Consider the following 7270-nt stretch of genomic DNA (forward strand, 5'->3'; position numbering starts at 1 on the left):
TCCCTTGCTGGGGGCTGCCGAACAAGGGCAGTTTGTTTCGCTTGCTAGCCTCTGATGACGGCTTTGTTTTGTCTTGCGATCTCTGTTACAAACATGGTGTTCCGCTGCGGCCTGATTTTCCAACCTTCATAACACAATCACAACAGGGTCTGCAATATCTCTGGTGGCCAGTTTAACTAAGTCTACACTCTCTTCTGAGAAAGGGTTGCCCATGTCCTCTGTGACCTCAACAAGTGCCTTGACATGTCATGCAAGAGAAACCGAGGCACCTTTCACCTTCTCATGCTGCTTTGTGTTAGACTTTTTCAGGGGGCTCCTTTCTCCACTGTGGCTTCAAATTCTCCTCTCAACCTGGCCACCTCTGGTCCTGCTATTGTCCAGCACCAAAGGGCTTCTGGACTTTGTGTTAGACCAACAGCTCCATCAACCTCTTTGATTGTGGCATTATTTGCTCATGAGCCTGGTCAAGTGCGATTGCAGAGAAAACATGCTGTGTCTTGGGAACCTGACAGGCTCCTTCTTAGCTGTGTCAGGATATCTCGGAGGTGAACAGGCGCCCAACGAGCATAATTGGTACGATCTAATGCAAAGACCCAAGGTGAGAGTCCCTTGTCCCTCACAGTACTCCAGATGAGGCCTCACCAATGTCGAATAGAGGGGAACGATCACGTCCCTCGATCTGCTCGCTATGCCCCTACTTATACATCCCAAAATGCCATTGGCCTTCTTGGCAACAAGGGCACACTGCTGACTCATATCCAGCTTCTCGTCCACTGTCACCCCTAGGTCCTTTTCCGCAGAACTGCTGCCGAGCCATTCGGTCCCTAGTCTGTAGCTGTGCATGGGATTCTTCCATCCTAAGTGCAGGACCCTGCACTTATCCTTATTGAACCTCATCAGATTTCTTTTGGCCCAATCCTCCAATTTGTCTAGGTCCTTCTGTATCCTATCCCTCCCCTCCAGCGTATCTACCACTCCTCCCAGTTTAGTATCATCCGCAAATTTGCTGAGAGTGCAATCCACACCATTTTCCAGATCATTTATGAAGATATTGAACAAAACCGGCCCCAGGACCGACCCTTGGGGCACTCCACTTGATACCGGCTGCCAACTAGACATCGAGCCATTGATCACTACCCGTTGAGCCCGACAATCTAGCCAGCTTTCTACCCACCTTATAGTGCATTCATCCAGCCCATACTTCCTTAAATTGCTGACAAGAATACTGTGGGAGACCGTGTCAAAAGCTTTGCTAAAGTCAAGATACAATACATCCACTGCTTTCCCTTCATCCACAGAACCAGTAATCTCATCATAGAAGGCGATTAGATTAGTCAGGCATGACCTTCCCTTGGTGAATCCATGCTGACTGTTCCTGATCACTTTCCTCTCATGCAAGTGCTTCAGGATTGATTCTTTGAGGACCTGCTCCATGATTTTTCCAGGGACTGAGGTGAGGCTGACTGGCCTGTAGTTCCCTGGATCCTCCTTCTTTCCTTTTTTAAAGATTGGCACTACATTAGCCTTTTTCCAGTCATCCGGGACTTCCCCCCTTCATATAATAATCTCATATACACACATTTTTCATTAATTATATGTATTGAATTTATTATTATTATTATTATTATTAGCCAGGTTACTGGGGGGGGTTTCAGTGTGAAAAATTGTGTGCTATTTTATGGGTTGAATGACTGAATAACATAATACCCTCCCCCACCCCACACCAATGTCCATCACTAAGTCCGGTAATTTTGTTACGTGTCTGTCATGCAACATGGTGGTTGTTAGGGGGCTTATTCCTTCACCCACTTACTTCCCTGGTCCTTCTCGCATGAACAGAGAGCAACAATACCCGAAGTCCAAAGGTGCAAACAATTCGATGTTTATTGGGGTGAACTTCCAGCAAGCATGATTCCAGTTTCCTTCCTTAGTGTCCCCCTTCCCAGCTCTTACACCACAGAGCCTTACACCTGTGTCCCTGTTCCCATTCCTGCCCTTAGCCAAACATGATTCCAATTTCCCCAGCCCCATTACCTGTTCCCATTTCCCCCTTTAGCAAAACATGATTCCAATTTCCCCACCCCCATTCCCTGTTCCCATTTCCCCTCCCCACACCCACCCCCTCACTTCCTGATTGACTGCAGACTATATAGTAAAACTTGAATTCTGCTTTGCTATACCAATCATTTTCCTGAAATTTAACTAACCAATCCTAACATATTGTAACATGATTATGTAACCAATTATATCCCAACACCTTAATTAGTTTACACCCAGCAAAATTAATTATACAGCGGACAGGAACAATCACAGAACCAGACAGAGATTATACAGACAAACAATAGCAAAGTGGGAACTATAATGACAAAACAGTACAGAAGTGAGGTTTTCACATCCCAGCTATTAATAAGTGAGTTCTTGCCAGACAGGATGCTATTAAATTAAGTTTCCTTTTACATTTTCTAGGCACTTCCCTTTCTCTGGAGGCGATAGGCATTATCAGGACAGGAGTGTATTCCTAACAGCCCAATAGCACCTTATTTCAGTGTGACTAGTTTGAAATGTGAGGAGGTGACCATTCACTTCCCAGCTTATGGCTGCCTCTGCAGCTTAGCCAAAGGCCTTAGCCTAAGCACAGGGCCTCAGACTGTCACAGTGAGAGAAGGCCCTTACACCGGCAGACAGTGATTTTGATTCTTTCTTTTATACCTCTAGAACTAGCCAAGTGATAAGAATACACCTAAATTCTTCGAGTACAGGCCTTTACCAACAGGCCTGAATATCTATATTCTAACAGTGGTGCCCTGTTCTTCACGGGGATATGGGGTCCAGGGCGGCCTGGGGGGTTAGCGGGGGGCCTGACACTGGCAGCAGCAAGTGACCCAGCCCCAGCCCACTCCGCTCCACCCTGCCGGCTCCCGGCATTGCTCAGGGGCTGGGGCTTGGAGGATGAGATGGAGTGGGGGGGTGGGGGGTGGGAAGAGGCGGGGCATGGTGTGGCCAGATTGCTTGCTGCTGCCAGCACCAGGCCCCCCGCTAGCACCCCAGGCCACCCTGGACTCTCTGTCCCCCTGAAGCGCGGGGCCGCCCAAAGCGCAGGGCCCGGAGCAGTGCCCCAATCCGTCCTATGGATGGGACGGCTCTGCTTGGGCATCACCAGAAATTATACAAACCTGCCGCCCATGGCTACGACGATGATCAAAGTCCTCCCCCAAACACACCTTCCAAGATCCATGGGTCCTACACATGCCCATCACATGTGGTGTACCTCATCCAGTGCACTAAATGTCCCAGCAACAACACTGTGGTGAAATCAGACAATCACTACGCTCTCAAACAAACTCACAGAGGAAAATGATTGACAAAAACATCCTTTCACATGTGGGTGAGCACTTCACAGAAAGCGATCACTTTGTGTTTGACCTCTCAGGCCTCATCCTCAAAGGAGACCTGCACAACCTTCAGAAGACAAGTGTGGGAGCTTAAATTCATAACTGTGCTAGACACTAAAAATCATGGACTAAATAGAGACACTGGATTTATGGCTTATTACAACACTAACCCACTAACACGACCTCCCCTCAACATTTCATTTTTTCTCTCTCCTTTTCCCCCTATGACTGGAGGTGTGTTAACAGGCCACTTCACCTTGAATGGGCCCTTGAAATGTGTTAACTACTTATGCTAAACAATCTGTTCCACCTTGTATTTAACTGTGACACTCGGAGAGTCTTTTCCAGACCTGAAGAAGAGCTCTGTTTGGCTTGAAAGCTTGTCTCTCTCGCCAACTGAAGTTGGTGGAATAAAAGATATCACCTCCCCCACCTTGTCTCTCTAATATCCTGGGACCAACATGGCTCCAACTAGTGGGTCACTTTTCCTGATCCCTCCCCAAGTGACACTTGTTCTGCAACAGACCTAGTGCGGTGTCATTTAAACGGATGTAGAAAGGCCAGATGCACTATTCAGTTTTAATACTTTCCCAGTAGCTCCATTTCCTGGGAGGGGAGAGCATTTTTAATTCACTAACAGTGCGAACCCAGTGATTCTTGTATAACCAGAACCTGTCACTTTGATTCTTCCCAGGAGACTGGCAAAATCCACACTGCTTCTCATCCCCCTCTTTGGGGTTCACTACGTGGTGTTCGCCCTCTTCCCGGAGCATATTGGCGTTGAAGCAAGACTCTATTTTGAACTGGTTCTTGGCTCCTATCAGGTATGAGAGTGAGGGAGCAGCTGGCGCAGAGAGGAGTAATAACAGAAGCCCCAGCTGTGAACCTGGGCCCAGATTCTCTCTCCCTGTACCACCCAGGTGCAGCCCTTGCACCCTGTGCCCTGCCCACACATCAAAACAGGGCACGGAGGGGGTTGCCACAGGCTGACAGAGGCAGAAAATGGGCTCTTATTTTTTTATTTTAAAAAAGAGAACAACTACAAAATAAGGGGGGGAAATACAGTCGAAGGAGACGTCTGACTGTCCATGAACGCAAACGGAGCGTCACCCTTTCGCAGCATGTCAAACTAACAGCCAGGGTGTGATTGTAACCAGCTCAGTACTACCCTGATTCCCTCCCCCGATGCAATTACCCAGAATCCCCAGGCGCAGTCCCTATCTTACCAAGGAACAGAATGTATCATTGCTGTGAGGGCTGCAAACCAGCCAGATAAACTCCATGTGGCTCCTATGAATAGCTAGGCCCCAACAGCAGCAACCACCTTCTTTAGATAAACATCCACAGAGTATTTGTAACAGCATAAATAAAATGGGAGGAGTCTAGCCCTTGGGCTTTCCAGGAGGGTGGAGAAATGCAGCAACATGTTTGTTTTGTGAAACTTCTTCCCCTGCTGTTGTATTTCAGGGGTTCCTGGTGGCTCTGCTGTACTGCTTCCTGAATGGGGAGGTGAGTGATTTCCCTTCAGCACACGTGTGCACACATGCATGCACAAACACGTGCACGTGTGCACACAAATTCACTTGTGAACACATGCATGTGCACACAGATACATGCAGTGCACACACGTATACCCATACACACAAGGATGTGCATACGCACCGCATTGGCTCAGGGTTCCTTTTCTAATTAACTTCCCCAGTGCGGTGTCTAGCACTGGGATTGTGTCCTTATTACCACATCCCTCCTCGGCTCCAGCCTAGCCAGCTGGTGCCATCTGTAGCTGTTAAAGGGGGCTCCCTGAGTGCTGAGGGAGGGGGTTTCTGACACTGGGAGGCTAAATCAGTTGAACTGATGATGTAAAAAGCCACCTTTCATTGGCCTGTAGATATGAGACCCTGCATCCCTGTGGACCCTTCCCTGTGAGGCTCTCAAAGCCCTTTGCCAAACCTGAATGAGTCCTAGGGGGAGGGGTCTGGGTGCTGGCCTCCATTTCCTATGGGTTGAAGTGAAGCTCAAAGTGGGGAAGGCCCAGCTTCTCCCAGCGCTGTTCCAAGGTGATTCTCTGCTGGGCTGTTCCAGGTGCAGGCTGAGATCCGGAGGAACTGGGGCAAATGGCAGTCGTCCATGGAGAGCAACGTCTTCAACCTGGTGACCCAAGACTTTACAGCCTGAGAAGGGAAAGGGCTGGTGATAAACAGCTTCCCAAAGCCTGACCGCTATTCCACGCCCCGCAGCAGCAGCCCCAGTGGGGAGTAGGGCAGCGCCTTGCATTCCACTTTGCCACCCAGTTTGTTTCTGCTTCCTTGGCCAAACATACAGAGGTGGGGACTGAGGGAAAAGACCTTGTAGATCGACTCTAGCCCCTCCCCAGAGATTTTTGCAGGGTCGTACTCTGCATTCGATTCTTCAGGGCTTGTCCAGCTTTGTGTTCAATGTCCCAAGAAACAGACCTTCCTCCCCTTCCCTCTGGGAAATGACCCCACAGCAAAGATTTTGCACTTGGGAAAAGTTTCCAGAGATTCAGGCTGTATTCTCCATTCATTGCCTTCCTCCTAGTTATAAGCCATGCACTGCTCTAACTCACTCCTCTTCCTCCCTGCCATGGGCCCCCACCCTGCTCTCAGCTGTTGTGACTCACGTCCCCCACACACATCCAATCCACCAGTCTCCTTCGCAGGTGGGTTGCCCTTCTTGTAAATACTTAGGGGTTTTCTCCATCTTTCTGGTCCTGAGCTGCATGGGATGCAGCAACACCTGGCACAGCCTGCCCAGGGCCAGATGTCGGCATCACCTGGCATGGCCTGCCCAGGCCATATAGAGAAGGCAATTGTATTCCTGCACCGTGATGTGCTACCTGCCCTGAAGGCTTCTCTTTTGCTGCCATCGTGTGTTTGTTCTTTACACTCGCTCCCAGGGCATTTCAGCCTGGTTACCTGGCAGGTTTTTCTCCTCCCCCCAAGATGCTTTTTTTAGGGTGGCTTTGCATGTTTCCAAGCTGAATCTTATTTTCTGTGATTCCTGTTCCTCTCCCTGGTGCTCACAGCTCCTCCTGGCCTAGTGCCATCTGCAGAGTTCGTCAGCATGTGGCTTTCTCCCACTGCCCAGCTCAGTAATGAAGATGTTGGATGAGGCCAGTCCTTGCACAACACACATTCCCAGCTCCATGCCTTGCTGTTTACCCCTGGCCAACACTTCATTTGATACTTCCCCCTTTGGCTTTGGTTCTTTTAGCCCTGTCCCCACCCACAGAACAGGATACCCACACCCAGCAGTTGGAATCAGAGTGGACAGGGTTCGCTCCTGTGTGAGAAGCCAGCATTAGGGCGAGGACCAGCTTCAGTCCCACTTTTTTAGGCTTTTAATGATGTCTTGGCTTCATACAGGCCCTGTGCACGGGGTGAATTTCACATTATAGCAGGATTTGGTGAGACACTGACCTGGGCTCTCCCCACCACAGAAAATCTGACCCTGTGTCAAGCCATCATCATCACCAGTCTTCCTACACCATTGGGGTGTAGGTAGCCTTTATTTTTATTTAAAGGTAACTTTAGTGCTGTTCTATTACACCATCGAGGGCTTGGCTCTGGCAGCTACAGTTCAACAGACTAACAAATTAGAGACTAATTTGAGCCACTAAGGGGCCTCTAAGGGGCCACAAGGACTCCTTGTTGTTTTTACAGTTCAGCAGAGCTCTCTCTGCCTGTTTTAGCTCTAGAGCTCATAGGAACACATGAAGCCATAAGCAAGTAACAGACAATCATAAGAAGGTCTATTATCTTGTATCCATTTTATTAATGTTACCAACACAGTTATGAGTATCACAGCATATACAATGCCTAGATCTATCCAGGCACCAGTTCTAACTGCAGCCAGAC

The 7270-nt window shown here is 49.0% G+C and overlaps 1 pseudogene; it reads left to right on the forward strand.

Annotated features, from left to right (window-relative positions):
• LOC140903742 (vasoactive intestinal polypeptide receptor 1-like) overlaps positions 1-5567 on the forward strand; it is a 68219-nt pseudogene extending 62652 nt beyond the window's left edge.
• The last annotated feature ends 1703 nt before the right edge of the window (positions 5568-7270 follow it).

The sequence above is a fragment of the Lepidochelys kempii genome, chromosome 27 (genome assembly GCF_965140285.1).
Source record: "Lepidochelys kempii isolate rLepKem1 chromosome 27, rLepKem1.hap1, whole genome shotgun sequence".
Taxonomy (NCBI): Eukaryota; Metazoa; Chordata; order Testudines; family Cheloniidae; genus Lepidochelys; species Lepidochelys kempii.